Source organism: Bubalus kerabau, chromosome 11 (genome assembly GCF_029407905.1).
Source record: "Bubalus kerabau isolate K-KA32 ecotype Philippines breed swamp buffalo chromosome 11, PCC_UOA_SB_1v2, whole genome shotgun sequence".
NCBI lineage: Eukaryota > Metazoa > Chordata > Mammalia > Artiodactyla > Bovidae > Bubalus > Bubalus kerabau.
In genome coordinates this window covers 75,518,047-75,537,317 of record NC_073634.1, presented here as the reverse complement: position 1 = coordinate 75,537,317, position 19,271 = coordinate 75,518,047, and the positions used below count along the sequence as shown (strand labels likewise).

The 19,271-nt window shown below is 45.1% G+C and overlaps 1 protein-coding gene across 2 annotated transcripts in view; it reads left to right on the top strand.

The window, feature by feature from the left end:
• Positions 1–4,135: 4,135 nt before the first annotated feature.
• MAPRE3 (microtubule associated protein RP/EB family member 3) overlaps positions 4,136–19,271 on the top strand; it is a 55,749-nt gene continuing 40,613 nt past the window's right edge. Inside the window, exon 1 of one of the 2 annotated variants that reach the window (XM_055540719.1) lies at positions 4,136–4,287. The gene's annotated coding sequence lies outside the window, so the exon portion shown is untranslated. The remainder of the gene's footprint in view (positions 4,288–19,271) is intronic. The other variant, XM_055540718.1, reaches the window with a different exon arrangement.

The following is a 19,271-nucleotide window of genomic DNA, read 5'->3' as shown; positions in this document are numbered from 1 at the left end:
GGTTGGATGGCATCACCAACTCAATGGACATGAGTTTGGGTAAACTCCGGGAGTTGGTGATGGACAGGGAGGCCTGGCGTGCTGTGGTTCATGAGGTGGCAAGAGTCAGACACAACTGAGTGACTAAACTGAACTGATATATACATATATGTAATATAATTAATAGTATTGGAAAATGGTCCTGGTGTAGGGAGTCAGGGAGAAGATGTGGGTTAAGACTACCCTGAGGTTTTTCTTGGGTAGTGATATCATTAACAATAATAGGGAATATACAAAAGTTGGGTTTTTGAGGGAGGAAGGGTAAATAAATGTAACTTAAGCCCACTGAGTTTGAGATGCCTGTGGGACACAGGGTTGGAGGTGTCTAGAAGGCAATTACATATACAGTTCTCACAGCAGGGAGGGCTGATGGGGATGGAGATCCAAATTCAGAAGTCATGGGAATAGCTGAAGCCACTCAGGAAGTATGTATAGAGGAAGGAGAAAAGGAAATGAGATGGGAATTCCAAGGATGGTTAAGGGAAGATTTAGGGAGCAAGAAGAATGGAAAAAGAAAAGAAATGTCAAAAAGTCAAGAGGACTCATGACGCCCTGGTGAATGGCCAATTCCAGGGCTGAGGGAGGGAAAGTACAAGATGAGCCTGGAACATCTTGTGCCCGAAAGCAAGGGAATGTTCAAAGAATGCTGGGGACAAATCCAAAAGATACAGGAGCCAACTTGCAGTTTCTTCCATTAGACAAATCTGTGACAAATTCAACATCAAAACACATAAGAAGAAAGGATTGTAATCCACCAGGGGAAAAAAGTCCCTGTCAACACTGATATAAATAAATAAATGGGAGTGGGTCTGAGCCCTAAACCAGAAACTGGCAACGTGTGTCCACTGGATTTCAGAATCGCTAGGAACGAGTAACTGCTGTGTGTGCAGTCTGTTTTTCTCCTTTTTGAAATGATAATGTCCATAGCAATTATCCTATGTCTGTGCCACTAGTGTATGCTGGGGACGTTAAGGTAGATGATGTTTCTCTTTACCTCACAGGTTTTCAAATCAAGGGGACTGGTACTCAAGGAGTGATACCAAGAACTGGACCTGAAGAGCCATACCCACACTGAGCCCTGAGTTAGATGATGAGATCCTGGACTTCAAGTTGGTGCTGTCATGGAATGAGACGAGGCAAGCGATGAGTGTATTTTGCATTGAGCGGGGTGTTAATTCTTGTCATCAGATGGTAGGGTGTGGCAGATTGCATTTTCCAAAGATGATTCAACAATATCTCTCATCCACATGCTTTTATCATGTGCCTTGAACATTGCTTCCATTGAGAGGTAGGGTTTATGTTCCCTTTCTTTATTATTAGATAGATACGGTAGAAATGATGTCTGAGGCTAGGTTATAAAAAGGGATGCAGCTTTTCTCTCACTATAATATTCACCCACGAAATCTATAGCTACCAAATATGTAGCGAGAAAGCTAGCTCCAAGACAGTACTGAGACGGTTGTCTAGCCAGTCCCCTGTTGTTTAAGTTCCAGCTGCCATCTGGACTGTAACCACATGAGAAACCCTGAGCCAGAACCACCCAGCTGAGCCCTTCCTGAATTCCCACCCCACACAGAGATAACGAAACGGTTGTTGTTTTAAACTGCTAAATCTGTTTAGCAATTTAGTGATCTGTTTTTCAGCAATGGATAACTGGCACATGGTAAAAATGTGGAGAATCTGGGTGAAGAGTATGCAGAAATTGTAGAATGGTCCTTTATCCCATGTGTGATGAATGGGTAGGGTTACTAGAATCACAGTCTCTTCTCAGGATTACTCAGGACCATCTGTACCACCCAAATCCACACCTACAACCATAGAGATGAGCTGGAACTTCAGAATGGAGAAACAAAATAAACTGAGTCTGAAAACTTCCCCTTTGTCTTTGTGGTACCCAGACACCCCATAGATACAGCTAGCAATGGCTTCAAGTCTGCAATTCTGTGGCTAGGAAAAAGTTTTCTCTTTCTAGAACATTTTCCTGTCCTAATGCCCTGATTTGTCCTCGGAATTACCCTCTACAAGAAACCCTCTCCTTTCTGAGAATTGCGTTGGATGGGCGGAGACAGTCTTGACTCACCATATGTTGTGTCTCTCTCTTTTACTACTCACTTTGTTTGTAGTCAGCTGCCTTCTCCTTCTCCCCTGAGAAAATGGACTTAGTCAGAGTGCTTTGACACCCATAGTCCTGGGGTAGAATCTCTGGGAATTATACAAGGAGACTCAGAAAAGAATGCTTGCCTATGAATTCTTACTTCTGAGTCATTCGAAGAGAATGCAGCATGTCAACAAGCCCAGCAGAATCCAGTGATGTTCACCAAGAGTGCTCAATTTCAGCAGGGTTAGGAATGGCAGAATAGTAAGGCATGAAGAGCTTGCACTGATTATAGAGGGTAATGAGAATACATTGAGAAGGTCAGTACCATGTGAGAAAAGTTATTTAGTGGAAACATTAGGGAGAGTGTAAAAGGGAGACTACCTACAGGTGAGAAGTCAGGAAATAGAGAATGCCAGAGTTTCAATTAATAGATGACTAGAGTTTTGGCACAAAGAGGAGAGAGAAGGGAGTGAGATAGCAGTGTAACAGTAGCAGTAGAACTTAAAGATTAAATATGTGTAGGACTTCCCTGGTGGTCCAGTGGTTAAGATTCTGCCCTTTCACTGGAGGGCGCATGGGTTTGAGTCCTACTTAGGTAAGTTCTGCATGCCACACGGTGTGGCCAAAAAAAAAAAAGACTAAATATGTGTAAAGATAAGGAAAATGTTGATGGAGACTCTGAGGCAGTTAGGTCAGAGAAAGTAAGAAAGAATATTTTTTTAAAAAGTTTTATAATCTTTTGATTCCTTTCACCCATTTATTTGGGGTCAAAGAAAATCTTTGAATAAACTTGGAAGAAAACCTTTGTCTTCACTTGATCCAGTTCCATAAACACTTACTGTTTGTTTCACATTCAGCGCTAGATGCTGAGGGAGCAGGTGAATAAGACAGAATTCCTGCCCACAAGGGGCACATAGTCTGATTGAAGAGACACACACAAATGAAGGTCAACACTATAAGATGTGTGTCATGAAAGGAGGCATGTACAAAACGGGCACAGAGGTGACCTTAAGATATCCATGGGAGTCAGGGCTGAGGGAGGGAGACCCAGAAGTAATCTGCACAAAGAGAACCAAGCTTAAGAAATCACAAACTGGTGAGCATAGGGAGCCTGGGGCAGAGCACTGGAGGACAAGGATAGTAGGTGTGGACATGAAGAAGGATCTAGAAGAACTGGAGAGATCCACAAAAACTGACCTAGAACAGGGAATTCAGGAACACCAATGAATATATCAAAGAGGGAGCTAGTTATGAGGGGGTAGAATCTAAGCCAGCTAGTAGGCAAGCAGGAGCCGTTTTTACAAATGCATTGGTAGAGAGACAATAAGCTTGGTTTAAAAAAAAAAAAAGTGTGTGTATAGACGATTTTGTTAGCTCCATTTGGGGGTAAAAGTATTGATTTTCTTCTGGTAAGAGACGGAAAGGAATGTTTAACACAAGTAAAGGAAAATTGAATTCGAATATTAGAGTAACACACTGCTATTGAAAAGCATAGACCAAGAGAGGAAAGAAAACCCAGCCTTAGCACTCTCGTGTCGCTGAAAAAGAAGAAATATTCTCTTTCTCCTTTGCAGTAGCCGTGAGACAGATAAGAATCCGTCATCGGGCTACTATGGAATCAGGTTTAAGTGCTTGTTCCTTCTGTCCTCAGTTAAGGCGGAGGAATTGTTACCCTGTTGCTAAGGGAAAAGGAAGGGGCTGTTCCCAGTTGCCATGGTGACAAGGTGAGCGCGTTCCCTCGATACCGCCGTAAATTTATGAGACGGGGGGGGGGGCCCCCCCTCCCCTTGTTGCTATGGCAACTTAGAAGGACTGTTCTCGTCGCCCCCCACCCCCCACCCCACCTCCCGTCGCCGTTGCTAAGACAAGGTGAAGGTACGGGCGCTCCTTCCCTCGCCAACCAGTTACCTTGGAGACGGCGGGTGCCCTGGCCCCGCCCCGCTCGGACTGACAGCGGCGGCCGCATCGCGCCTGCGCAGTGCTCTCTTCCCCCGCAGTCTCTGTGCGTTGAAGCCGGAGACCGCGGCGGCCTCTACTAGGACCCTCCGCCCCGGAGCCGCCGGCCGGAGCCGCAGCCTCAGCCGCAGCGCTCCACCCCCCACCGCCTGCCCCCCTCCCCCGCCGCCTCTGCCGGAGCCACCTCGCGCACTGTGAGTCCGGGCCGAGGCGACCGACGCCGTGGGGCTGAGTCAGCGGGAGGCCCGGGCCCGGGCTGGGGGAGGGGAACCGAGCTGCCCCCTTGGCCTCCCCAACCGCGCCCCCGCGCCCCCAACCGCATCTCCCCCACGCCCGCGCCTCCCTTCCTGCATCCCTCTCTCCCGGGCTCCCCGCGGCCTCGGCGGTCAGGCCTGCCCTTTTCTCCCTCCAGACCCACCTGGGGGGTTCTTCCCCACGACATGCGGCGCTACCGCACCTCCGCTCTGGACAGATTTCCCCCCCCACCAAAAAAAACTGCCTCCCGTTCGCCCTTGTCCCTTCTCCTTACTCTTCTTGGGCCTGACATCTCCGGCCTCCCCGGTTTTCCCCAGTGATATGCCAGAAAAAGAGTGACAAGGGAGAGAGCGAGGGCAGACTTGGGGGAGGGGGGGACGTTGTGCCTGCCCAAACCTCGGGGCCTCAGGCTTCCTACCCACACGCTCCTGCCCCGGCTGGCGTGGGGAGGAAGGTCTGGACAGTTCTCACTGGCTGCTGAGAGCGTGTGGGGCTTTACGGCCCCATCACCGTGATCAGCTACTGTTCAGTGAACACCCGCCGGTGCGCGGTGGCTTTCTAGTGGGCTGAGCTCTGGCTTTGGCGGGCGCGGTGGAGAGGGACTGGAGGGAGGGGGGAGAAAGGTTGCGTTCGGGAGCTTAAGTTCCTGCGCTTCCAGTGTGGTGTTGTGAATAAGCATCTTGCAGTACTCTTTAAAATGCTTTCCCCCACTTCACCGGCCCCCACGCCCCCGCAGTACAACCTGGTGTAATAATGGGAGGTTTGGAACAGGCCTGATATCCATAGCAAGTGCTTAACTGTTTGTATGTTGAAGGGTTGTGGCAGGACTTGATCTTTGATACCTATAACTTCCAAGGCGTAACCAACTGGGTGAGCGTGAGTTTTCAGGTAACCTGCAGAGTCGACAAGGAGGAACAGAACTGAGGTTTCTCGCTGGTACAGGTCTGAGGCTTGCACCCGCTGCTTGTTGCAGCTGTGAGTCTCTCTGGGGGCTGTCACCTGATAGGGGTTCTAGCATATGTGAACAATTCCCCAGGGTTATGTTTGCTGCCCATCCACCTGCCCATCGTGCATTCCCTGATCTTGGAACAGAGGAGGAGCCCAAGTTGTTTTCTTTTTCCCGGAGAAATAAGGCTGAAGTCAGAGTTGGTGCCCATAGCCAAAAGTTCTTAATCAACGTGCCTCAACTCGAAGGCTCCTAACTGCTTACTGTGTGTACCTCATTGCCAACTTCCTTTGATTCTTTTTTTTTTTTTTTTGGCTTTAGATTTTAGTGTACTGTCAGAAACTATGTGTAAATATCAGCCAGTTAAATTGTAGAAGCAGTTCAGGTTTTATTGACTTCAGGCTCAAAAAGAGTAGATGGTTCGGTTTTAAAAAATCATGCCGAAGGACACACAGATTTGGAGTTTCTGGCTTGCAAACAGTGAGGAATAACAATTTAGCTCCTTGACTTTGCTCAATCATGGCCTATTGGCAGTCTCCTCAGAGCCACTCCCCACCCCCATGCCCATCAGATTAGTTTACAGTAGCAAGGACGGCTGTCGCCCTAGTTTTAAACATAGAGATGAAGTTCAGGAAGACTACTGCCCCCATGTAGCAGTGCAGTTTCTTCTGTTTCAAATGCCAGTCTGGGGTTTGGCGGGATGCACCTGCCTGTGGGCTGATGGGAACCATGGGGCCTGAGCGTTACATTCCTTCTGTGTGGTCCTCTCTCTGTCGCATAGCTCACCGAAATACCCGGGCAGGGCCAGAGCAGACAGCTGTGCTGGAGAGCTGCTCCTCCTGGGTTGAGTGTATTTTGGGAATCAGTGATATTTACTGGGGTGGAGGGTGGTGAACTAAGAAGCAAGAAAATGTGTCAAGGCTAGATAGATCAGGAGGGTGTGAGTAAAATGTTTCCTTTACAGTTTGCCATGGATAGGACACTTTCAGAGCATCCCAGTGATTTTTATATGGGTTAATTTGCCTTTGAAATCCATACCAGCATTTTATGAGATAATGATGGAATGCCTTTTAAACTGCTGCTGTTGGGAAACTAATACCTGTGTCTTATACGTTGCCTATTCAGTTGTCACTGAGTGTAATTGTTAGGATCAAGGAGAGGGACATGATTTGAACCAAATTAGACCTACGTCTATGTGATCTGTGTTGTAGTTTTACAGCACTACATTTCCTTGATTCTAAGACACACCAGCAGTTTACCAGCAGCTTTTAGGTAAATTCATTTAACACTACCAGATCAAAATATATATGTTGAATTTAAGGCGCATCCTAATTTCAGGAACGTTAAAATATCTGGGAAGTGGCAAGACTTGAAGAAGGGATTTGCATGTCTTAGAACTGAGAATGGTATTTATAATATTCCTGGGTACATGATCATCCTGAGAACACATGCATTGTGAGGAAGGATTTCCTTAAGTCCTTTCTGTAAGCCCACCTACTTTTTGGAGTTATGTGTGTAAGATGATTGACTGGAGTTAGGCATGACAGTTAGCTGTTGAACAGAAGAAAGTTCCTGTGTAGGAATCTAATGCAAGGCCTTCATATAGTACCCTCCAGAAGCTGAGCCAACTAGCTGGCAGCAAACATCTTATGAGCTATACCTGAAATAGCCAAGTAACATCTCTCAGGAGCTGAACAGAAAGCGTAATTTTTCTGAGCCAGAATCATCCGATTTGTTTACTGACACATTTGTAAAGATCCTAAGAAACATGTCCTCCTCCCATAGGACATTAGGAGTAGAGAGGACTTCAGATGATTCAGTATTGTCATTTCCAGATTTTGACATGGGACACCGAGAGTTAGTGACTTGCCTGAGGTCACCCAACTAATGTAGAAAGTATGTGAAAACACTTTGTCAACTGTATACAGCGTGCAAATTAACATTAGTAGTTATTAGTGGCTGAGTCAGGATTAACACCCAGATTGCCAGTCTAGGGCTATTCTTCAATGCCATGTTACCTCATCCCTCATTTTTAATTTTCCAGAGGGTTTTAATAAAAGTAATTTAGTAGTCTGTAATTAGCCCTGTTGACAAGGGCTTGTTTTATTGTCTGAGACGTCGCAGAGCCAGGTGAAATTGAGTGTCACACTGTCTAATTAAATATTTATTCTTGCCACCTTAAAAATAATCATTTTCCCTCACGCATTTCCACTTCAAGAAGGTTTTTCCTTCCTTAAATTTGAATCATTTAACATAAAGCAAATGCAAAGGTGGGTATCTGAAGTCGTCTCAGCTTCTTATCCACAAGGCTACTGCTGTCTTCCAGGAAACAAGGTGGAGAGGGCTGAAAGGGGGCAGAGAGGAGGCACAAACTGGATTATCTTCCAGCTCCCAGAATGTAACCCTCTGTGGTTCCCAGAAGCCATAGAAATTTTTAGTCCCTGGCTTCCCTAGTGGCTCAGTGGTAATAACCCACCTCCCAATACAGGAGATTCTGGTTCAATCCCTGGGTCGGGAAGATCCCCTGGAGAAGGAAATGGCAACCCACTCCAGTATTCTTGCCTGGAAAATCCCATGGACAGAGGAGCCTGGCAGGCTACAGTCCATGAGGTCAGAAAGAGTTAGACATGACTTAGTGATTAAACACCATTCTTGAGAAAGGGAGATGGTCTGGCCTCTGGAAGCAGACAAACCTGAGTTCAAGTCCCAGTGCCACCACTTCCTGGCTGTGTGGCCTTGGGTGACTTATGGAACCTGAGTGCCAGTGTTCTCATCTGCAAGCCTGAAATGATAACCATCTGTTTTACAGGGTGGTTGTGAGGATTAAATGAAAGGAAGTATGTAGAGTACCTGCTTAGTAAAGGATAGCAACCATCTGTTTATATTACTAAAGTATAAAATAAAAAATAATGGTTTCAAAATTTTATCAGGACCTAGATCCATCTTGGACCCTCAATTGAGCAACTCCCCATCTCCCAGCAGCCCTTTTGGTTTGTTTGACATGCACAGAGGGCTTTATCCTGTGAAGACCTGGCACTTGCAGTGTTATTTCAACTGCCAAAATAGGAGTATATGAACTGCCCCTTTGTCTCCATGTATTCAGCTGACCTGGTTATCTGAAAGGCTGGCAGGGTGGGAACAGTTGAGGAGGAGAGCACAGACTTGGTGTGTTTGTGTGTGTTGTGGGGGCGGTTAGTCCTCTGTGGGGGAGGCCAGTCTGGGGAGGGATCTTAATTTGAAATGGAAAAGCTGCTGAGCTGTCCCTCGTGAGTAAAGCTCGCAGTGGCCTTCATTCAGTTCCTCTGCTCTTAGAGGCGTTGGCTTTCATCAGTGACTGTGCTCTGATCAGCTCTGCATCTGGGAGACATGGAGAGCCAGGGCGAGGAACAATCCATCTTCGGAGGGAGACCTCCTTGCTAGTGAGGAGAGTAAAGAGAGGTCATTTGGGGTGGCACCAGTTCCAGGTAGAGTCAACCACATAATTAGGGAGCCAGGACAAGCCATTCAGGTGGAGCACAAATGAACTTAAATTCCTAAAAAATCTCATTTGGAAAGAAAATACTCCTAAATAGGCACGTAAAGACTGAAAATTAAAACACAATAGTTTTTACCTCTAGAAAGTGGAATTTGAGAGTGGAGGAGTGAAAAGGAGACTCAAGGGAGAACTTCTCCTATTTTCATATAGAATTCTATATGTGAATTCTATGCATATGTGATTTCTCCTTTTTTCATGTATAATTCTACATGTGAATTGTTATAAGAAGCAGGTATGCTTTTGTATTGAGGTTGGGAGGAGAAGGGGGTGACAGAGGATGAGATGGTTGGGTGGCATTACTGACTCAATGGACATGAGTTTGAGCAAACTGGGAGATAGTGAAGGACAGGGAAGGAAGCCTGGCATACTGCAGTCCATGGGGTTGCAAAGGGTCGGACGGGACTTAGTGATTGAACAATGAACAACAAAATGCTTTTGTGATTTAATGAAGACCAATAGGGTTGGTAGTGGTTGTTTTCCAGTAATCACATTTTGGTGCGCAAGAATCAGATGCCTTTACTTGGAGCTGGCACTGCTTGGGGCAGATAGGGTTAGACTACTTCCTTCCAACAGGCTGAGCTGTTTGTACCAAACCAGGGTCAGGAAGATCCACTGGAGAAGGGATAGGCTACCCACACCAGTGTTCTTGGGCTTCCCTGGAGGCTCAGCTGCTAAAAAATCTGCCTGCAATGCAGGAAACCTGGGTTCGATCCTTGAGTTGGGAAGATCCCCTGGAGAAGGGAAAGGCTACCCACTCCAGTTTTAGGGCCTGGGGAATTCCATGGACTGTATAGGCCATGGGATTGCATAGAGTCAGACATGACTGAGTGACTTTCACTTTCAGACTTGTAGGAGAACTCAGGACCTTCCAAAGTGGCTGCTTCCTGGCAGCCGAGTGTTCATCACTAACCTCCTACCTCACTGCCTTTTCCTAGTCTTTTCATTCCCTTCTTGAGAATGATCCCTTCCTTCTCTTGAACAGTTGACGTAATCATTGCTATTCTAATATGCTAATTTAACTTTCAAGTCTTGATGAAAATGGCATCTAACTAGATGACCTTTATGAAAAATCCAGGCCCCTTATATCCAGAGAAAAACATGATCTGAAAGGATGCTTCTGCTGCTACTGCTGCTAAGTCACTTTAGTTATGTCCGACTCTGTGCGACCCCATAGATGGCAGCCCACTAGGCTCCCCCGTCCCTGGATTCTCCAGGCAAGAACACTGGAGTGGGTTGCCATTTCCTTCTCCAATGCATGAAAGTGAAAAGGGAAAGTGAAGTCGCTCAGTCGTGGCCGACTCTTAGCGACCCCATGGACTGCAGCCTACCAGGCTCCTCTGTCCATGGGATTTTCCAGGCAAGAGTACTGGAGTAGGGTGCCATTGTCTTCTCCAAATCTGAAAGGATACATGTACCCCAATGTTCACTGCAGCACTGTTTACAATAGCCAAGACATGGAAGCAACCTAAATGTCCATTGACAGAGGAATGGATAAAGATGTGGTACATTTCTGCAATAGAGTATTACTCAGCTATTAAAAAGAATGAAATAGTACCACTTGCCACAACATGGATAGACCTAGAGACTGTCATACTGAATGAAGTAAATCAGATAGAGAAGGAGAAATATTGTATGACATCTTTTATATGCAGAATCTAAAAAATGATACAAATGAACTTACAAAACAGAAAGAGACTCACAGACTTAATATCTTTAACTTATGGTTGCCTGTACACACTGCTATATTTAAGATGGACAACCAACAAGGACCTACTGCATGACACATGGAATTCTGCTCAATGTTATGTGGCAGCCTGGATGGGAGGGGAGTTTGGAGGAGGATGGATACATGTATATATACAGCTGAGTCCCCTTGCTGTTCACCTGAAGCTATCACAACCTCGTTAATTGGCTATACTTCAATACAAAATAAAGGGTTTTTTTTTTTAATTTTTAAAAAGAAAGATCCATGCCCCTTACTTAGCATCAAGAGGGCTTGAAGTGTAAAGGTGTGCAGCTGAAATGCTGACGCCCTCTATTACGGTAGCTGCATTTCAGATCAGATCTGGCCAATAGAGTACAACTTTCCAGAGCAATTTTTTAACCACTTCTCCTAGGAATCACTGATAACTGACAGAATTATTAAATATTGTTGAGCTTTAATTTTCTCATAAGTTTCAGTCCTGTTTTCTAGCCAGATGTCCTGTTTATTATAGGAAGATGACACACCTATCATTGGACACGTGCTTTGACTTACTTAACCCAGAGCTAGCATGGGTTGTGCTGAGTAATCCACATTCCATCACCCAACCTTCCCTTTGGCCAAGAGTACAAATTCGTGTGACAGTTGGCCAAGGATGGTTTTTCCTCTGTGTAGAGCTGACTGGCCAATACCGGCTTCAGTCTAATATCTTGTTCTTACTAGCATCATGCCCTGCCAACTTTGTTAAATGGGAGTAACATAACACTGGTGTTCTGAGCTTTGGACATGTCATTTGCCTGAAGTAAATAAAGATTTGGTCTATCTAAATGTTTTGACTCAATGTAAAATGATTTTTTTCCTGAAACTATTTCCTGTATATAGGAGATACATACCAGTTGTGGGATATGTTTAAAATAACTGAGCAAGAGCATGTCTTCAAATCTGCCCTGTCATTTTGACAGTATGTATCAAAAGCCTTAAAAGGAACATACATTTAGATCAGAAATTGCTGTTCTAGGAATACTGAGAAAATCAGAGTTGTATATAAAAGTACCTATACAATGATTTTTATTAATGCAACATTATTCATTATAATCATTATTAACATAATCAAATAGTTAAAACAACCAAAAGGATCAACAATTAGGCATTTGGTCAGTTCACCCAGATACAATACTGCACAGGCATTAAAAATCTCCTGGAATATTTATTGATATCAGAAACTTTTGATATAATCAATGAAAAAAGGATGCAAAATTGTGTGTCCAGAATGATACCAATTTTACTTTAAATGATATGAAAAGATACTGGAAGGGCGTATGCCAGAACCATCAGTGATTATCTTTAAGTAACGGGAATACTTTGTTTTCTGAGTGCTTTTCAGTGTTTTCCAAACTTTTCTGCGTTAAGCAACTATAACTTTTATTACAAAATTTTTAAACCAATGATGTATAGATTCCATGTAGTAGAGCAATCTCTAAGAAAACCCCAAGGTATTTAATTTTTTACAATTTTGTTTCACTGTGGTTTTGATTAAAGATAAACACTTCTCAAAGGTGTTCCTTTGGATGCTGCTTCATTTCTTCTTTGAGAGAGAGCATGCCGGGAGTATGACTGTGTGGGTGTGTGACTAAAAACACAGCCTAGAAACTCCCAAGTCCAACCACCCAAATGAAATAGTTCCTCTTGACTCAAATGAGATGTAAAAAAAAATTTTTTTAAAGAGAATGTCTTACAAAATAGTCTTCTTTACCTCTTAACTTTTGCTTTTTAAGCTTATCAGGTTTCAGTAAAACCCTGTATGGCACAGGGCTCCATTTTAGGGGGGCTTTTTCTCCCCACGTCTTTGCAGATTCTCTGGTGTTGCGGTTCCCCATGGCTCAGGCGCCTGATTTGAGACTTTCTCTCTTTCAAGAGCTGGACATGACAGCAACTGCGCCACCGCACCACCACTCTTGTTTTGGTGGTTGTGTACCTATCTGAACTACCTGTTTTGAAAGACTGTGCCCAGGCCTCTGGCAGCCTCCCCTCTCCCTTTGCCCTTGGCCATATTCTGTTCTGCCATGGCCCTTTTTCTTCCAGGCGTGGAAATTTTGGGTGCCCGCCAGTGGCCACCTGACGACAGAAGCCCTCGAGGGGATGGGCTGGGCAAGTCCCTGGAGCTGGTGGCTGTGAAGGGACAGGCTGGCCCGGCAGCTGTCCTCTCGCTCATTTTCCCATCCCCGCACACACTGTGCATCATCTCGATGGCCCGTCCAATGGACTGATCGTTGTCCTCCACCCGCGGTGGTGTCTGCCCACCTCTGAGCACTGGAGACCCCAGATGTAGACTTGAGGAACTGTGTGGCCTGTCACACAGCTCAGCCTGTGTTGTGATATAAAGTGTTTTCTTAAGCAGGATCTGCTGCTTCTTCCAAGTGGTTCTGACTCCCAAAACACCCGCTCCAGACGGGGTGGAGGCCTCTCCTGCCCTCAGGAATTGTTAATGAGCAAGTCTTTGGGTATGGCTCGCTGGAGACGCTCCACCACCTGGAAAGAGTGATTGAGGAAGAAGCATTCATCTTCTCTTCAGGGTGGTATTGTCCTGGTCACCTTGTAATTTCAATGTTGTTTCCTAACTGGTAAGAAATGAAATCTTAGCTCCTCTGAGTCAGCAGGATCCTAGCTGAACTAATGTGTGTTGTGCCATGTGAAAGGGGCAGGCTTTGAACCACTGGGTAAGATTAAATATCCCTTCCTGTATGAGGAGTATCTCCAGTTAGGGTAATACGTACTGTGTAGCTAGACCTTTCTGTAGCACCACACTCTTGGCAGATGGCCGTCAGCCCCTTCTCCCGTCCCTGCAGATTATTGCTACTTATCGGGGACTCAGGTTTAGTCTCTGATCTGCTCTGATTTTAGATGGTAGAGTTCACAGCTGAAAGCTCCCAGTTTGGGCAGCCTATTAACACCTTTAAGTGACAGGACCACAGCTAAGTGAAGAGACGTGTTATGCTGGCCCTAAAATAGCAAGGTGCAGTGTTTTGAGACTTGATAAGACTTGTATTCCCCGGGAGGTATAGTTTCCAGGTTTATAGGTTATTCATATAAATTTGCATGTTGTCATCTCAAGGGCTTATTCTAAGTGTCCTCTCAACAAGTATACTTTCTGTTTTGCATTCTGAGTCATTATGGGGTATAAAAGAAATGAGATTCAGCACCTATCCATGAGAGACTGCAGTCTGGTTTGGAAGATAAGGTGGATGTGTGGAATGACCAGTGTGCATGACAACACTGGACATCGGTAATACATCTGTGCTGCTTCGTTGTGTAAGACACGGTCTTTGCCCTTAAGGAACTCAGCTAACATTCTGGCGAGAAAATTGGACACAAATTTATATAGATCACCATAACACCAGGGGATGGAAACTCCAGCAGTGATGGGAAGGGGTGCTTTGGGAACCCCGGGCGCAAGAGTGACTCTGAGCCTGTAAGACCCCTGGAAGGCTTCAGAGAGGGAGGCCCATCATCGCTGATGGGCGGGGTTGACAGAGGGTCCCGCCCACCGGAGGACAGATGAGTAAGAGAGTTCAGGCAAAAGAAATGAAAAAAACAGAGTATTGTGTTATGTCACTAGTGCTATAGAGTCTAAACTCAAAAAGGACCCCGAGAGGAAAACAATCATTGTGAACCAGAGAAATCAGAAAAGACTTCACAGAGGAAGCAGAACCTGAGCTCATCTTTAAGATGAGCAGGACACCAGAGAGGGCCTTCCACGAGGTAAGGGGCCATGTCCTGGAAGGACTGGCTGGCTGAGGAGCATAAGTTCAGTTCAGTTCAATTCAGTCACTCAGTCGTGTCTGATTGTTTGCAACCCCATGAATTGCAGCATGCCAGGCCCCCCTGTCCATCACCAACTCCCGGAGTTCACTCAGTCTCATGTCCATCGAGTCAGTGATGCCATCCAGCCATCTCATCCTCTGTCGTCCCCTTCTCCTCCTGCCCCCAATGCCTCCCAGCATCAGAGTCTTTTCCAATGAGTCAACTCTTCGCATGAGGTGGCCAAAGTACCAGAGTTGCAGCTTTACCATCATTCCTTCCAAAGAAATCCCAGGGCTGATCTCCTTTAGAATGGACTGGTTGGATCTCCTTGCAGTCCAAGGGACTCTCAAGAGTCTTCTCCAACACCACAGTTCAAAAGCATCAATTCTTTGGTGCTCAGCTTTCTTCACAGTCCAACTCTTGCATCCATACATGACCACTGGAAAAACCATAGCCTTGACTAGACAGACCTTTGTTGGCAAAGTAATGCTTTTCAATATGCTATCTAGGTTGGTCATAACTTTTCTTCCAAGGAGTAAGCATCTTTTAATTTCATGGCTGCAATCACCGTCTGCAGTGATTTTGGAGCCCAGAAAAATAAAGTCTGACACTGTTTCCACTGTTTCCCCATCTATTCCCCATGAAGTGATGGGACCAGATGCCATGATCTTCATTTTCTGAATGTTGAACTTTAGGCCAACTTTTTCACTCTCCTCTTTCACTTTCATCAAGAGGCTTTGAGTTCCTCTTCACTTTCTGCCATAAGGGTGGTGTCATCTGCATATCTGAGGTTATTGATATTTCTCCCAACAATCTTGATTCCAGCTTGTGCTTCTTCCAGCCCAGCATTTCTCATGATGTACTCTGCATATAAGTTAAATAAGCAGGGTGACAATATACAGCCTTGACATACTCCTTTTCCTATTTGGAACCAGTCTGTTGTTCCATGTCCAGTTCTAACTGTTGCTTCCTGACCTGCATACAGGTTTTTCAAGAGGCAGGTCAGGTGGTCTGGTATTCCCATCTCTTTCAGAATTTTCCACAGTTTATTGTGATCCACATAGTCAAAGGCTTTGGCATAGTCGATAAAGCAGAAATAGATGTTTTTCTGGAACTCTCTTGTTTTTTCAATGATCCAGCAGATGTTGGCAATTTGATCTCTGGTTCCTCTGCCTTTTCTAAAACATGTCACCCTTATCAGATTGAGTCTGAGAATTTGGACAACATTGGTAACAGTCAGAAATTAGGAAGTTGGAGAGACGGTTTGAAGATAAGTTTTGGCTTAGGCACAGAGAGCTAAAAGTGACAATTGGTGACATCCAAGTGGAGTGATCCCAAAGGCCCAGAAGCTGAGGGTGAGGTTGAATGGAGCCGTGGGTGTGAGAGTCAACAACACAGAAACACTGGCTTCCCTGAAAGAGGTAGGGGGGTCTCTCCAGGGGTCTTGGGTACAGAGCACAAAGACCAGAGCTCCTGGTAGTAAGCTTTGAGAATTGCCCATAATGAGGGAAAAAGTAAAGCTCTGTGGGAAGTAGGAGGCTTCAGCAGCAAGAGCAGAGCACTCCAGGGCTGCCGGTTCAACTAGACTCAAGGCTTTATCCAGATGAAAATCATGGCCAGAGTGTTGTTCCAGTAAAACCCTGGAGTTGGAAGCCAAGTTGGGTAGGGTGAAGCGGGACCTGGGTGTAGAGAAAGTAGAGGTGATGAGTGGTCACCAGAGAGCAGCAGAGAAGGGGAGGAAAGCAGTGACCAGAAGCAGCAGGATCAAACTTTGTTTTGTTGTAACTGTATTCTTGATCAGCAAACAGATATAAAATTTTAGTCAGCATGTATTTTTTCTGTTTATATAATTTTTCTGTATTAAAGTATGCTTCATCTATAGATTTCTCTGTATCAACATAAGCCATATATTTATCACTTCAAATATGCCATTCCTTCTGTGGTATTCCATTACATTGATACCAAAATGTGCTTAACCATCAATCTATTACTGAACAGTTGGGGTGTTTCCAACATTTTGCAAGTGTAAATATCTCTGCTCTGAATATCACTGTACAGATTACTCTTTTTCTTTTGTGGGCTATTTCTTCAGGGGTATATCCTATAAAGTAGAATTACTGAGGCAAAGCGCACAAACAATGTTGTTTTTTTAAACTGAGTTATAATTGACATAGCAGCGATATATTGGCTTTGATGACTCAATATTGATGACTCGATATTTGTATATACCTCAAAATGATCACCACAATAAACCTAGTTAGCATCCATCACCACACATAGTTACAGACTTTTTGTTGTGCTCTTTTAAGATCTGCTGTCTTGGCAACTTTCAAATATACAATACAGTATGATTAACTATGGTCACCATGCTGTCCATTATCTTCCCCAGCACTTACTTATTTTATAACTGGAAGTTTGTACCCTTTGACCACCTTCACCCAGTTCCCCCACCCCCACTCCCAATCTGGCAACCACCAATCTGTTCTCTGTATCCATGAGTTCCGTGCTTTTCGATCTCACATATAAGCGAGATAACACAGTATGTCTTTCTGTGTGCAGCTTATTTCTCCTAGTGTTAAGCCCTCAAGGTCGATCTGTGTTGTAAATGACAAGATTCCTTTTCCTTTTTATGGATGAATAATATTCCCATTGCGTACGTATACATTTTCATTGCCCATTCATCCACTGATGGATACTTAGGTTGCTTCCATGTTGTTGTTTCAGTAGGCTTATTATACATTGTTCTCCATGGTGATCCGACTAACTTACAATCCGAGTAAGAGTTTGGTATCAACCTAGAATGATTTCTGATAATAAGAAGACCTCAGCGTGTTTGATGGTGGAAAGGAAAAGAGGTTATCTGAGGGAAAAAGTCTGATTTCTACTGCAAAATGATTACCTAGCCAAGGCCCCAAACTCAAGATGTTTATTGAAAATGGCTTCAGATGCAATAAAAACATTGTAACGTAAAAAAACAAAACCCAAGAGAGAAGGGAGGAAACAGGAGTAATCTTGAGGACACCAGGGCAGGGGTAACTTTGTAAGAGAGGGAAGGGCTGCCTTCCTCTGAGACTGGTAGGAGAGAATGGGGCTCTTTCTATCCCTGACTTGCAGAGTGAAGTCCAGGGGAAATGGCTGGAATTCCCACTAATAAAAGACCTTTTCCTTAGTGAGATAGAGCCAAGGCCAGTTGCTGAGGTGGGGTAAGGTCCTGAAGGTCTGAATTAACCACTGTGAGAAATGAGCCTGGGCGTTTGAGAGATGAATGAAAGTCTTGTTGTGCAAGGGCGGGGGCTGAGTTGGACCCATGAATTCCTAATGGGCTAAGTCTCTGAAGTCTTGTAGTCTAGAGAAGCAACAGTAACTAGGGGGGCACGAGGAAGGGGGCGACTTGGCATTCTCAGGGCAAGGTTTCTGGGGAGGCAGAGTTTGAGATGACAGTGGAGCAGCTGGCCCTGAGGTCAGAGGTGGAGGGAAGCGCTGCAAATCGAAGACAGGCTCTGGTTGTCAAGGGAATGAGGGGGAGAGTCATTACAGGCTCCAGTGAGAACAGAAAGGGGGTGTGGAAAGTGAGGGATGAGCAGGAAGGAGGTTACTGACAGAAGGAGATTTTAATTTTAAACTTTGGCAAAGGCTGTTTTTACTTTTATGTAAGTTTTAAGTTTTAGTCTTTTAGGTTTTACGTTTAGATCTATGATCAATTTTGAATTAATCTTTGTACATGATGCAATGTATGATCAGTTGCTGTTGCTGTGTTTTGCATAAAAGTATTCAAGTTTCTGGACATGAGTTTGAGTGAACTCCGGGAGTTGGTGATGGACAGGGAGGCCTGGCGTGCTGTGATTCATGGGGTCGCAAAGAGTCGGACATGACTGAGCGACTGAACTGAACTGATTTAAGTTTTCCAGCACCATTTGTAGTTCCTCACCATCCCATATGGGATCTTAGTTCTCCAACTAGGGATCAAACCCATGCCCCCTGCATTGAAAGGCAGAGTCTTAACCACTGGACTGCTGGGGAAGTCCCTGTTTTTACTTTTACTTATTCACCTTTGTAGAATGTTTGGTTTCTCTCTCTCTCTTTTTTTTTTTTTTTTTTTTTTTTGTAGAATGTTTTTGTTTTTTTTTTTCCTTAACATGGGCACGTATTACCAACAACATTTTTTTAACTAATTGAAATCTCTGGAGTGGAGCTGTGCCTCCAAGGTGTGGCAGGATTATGCTGAGGTTGATGAAGGAGAAGTGAAGATGGAAGAGCATCACAGAGTCTGACTAGATAAGGTGCTAGCACCATGAGGTGTCTCTGCTTGTCAGCTGTTGCTCTCATGGTCACAGCTTGTCACTACAGAGTGGAGCGGCACCCAACCACCAGTCCGTACCCACCCACACAGTTTTAGCATTTAAAACCTGAGCAGGCCAACCTTCCCTAGGTTTGGCAGCCATATTCTTGATGTCCTGTTTTGTGGGCCTGGCTGTTTTCCCACTCTGCCCAAGTGTCCTACTCAGCCATTCCTCTCTGACCTCTGTCCATGAAGACGCTTCCTTCAGGCAGAAGGCAACGTGCCAAGAACGCGGTTTTGTGAGCAGGCTGTGGGTTCCACCTCAGCCTCACTCATCCCCTCCCGGGGTGCTTTGTGCAGTGTGCAAACTGTACACCTGTATAACGCAGCCCTGTTTCTCTCTTGCCTGTTTTGAAACCTGGCCTAAGGCCCTTGCTTCATCTGACCCCTCTTCCTTCTCATGTCCTCCTCAGCCATCCACTTTGACCCTGACTCTGACTGACACCGTTGGTTGTGGCCTGTCTGTCACTTGCCAGACACACATTACCAGCGATCACAAGGGCCAAGCAGGGGCCTGAGCAAGGTGGAAACACATGGAAAGTGAGTGCCAGCATCAACACAGGGATGTGAAAAGGCCAGGCCAGTACCTTGTATCCTTTC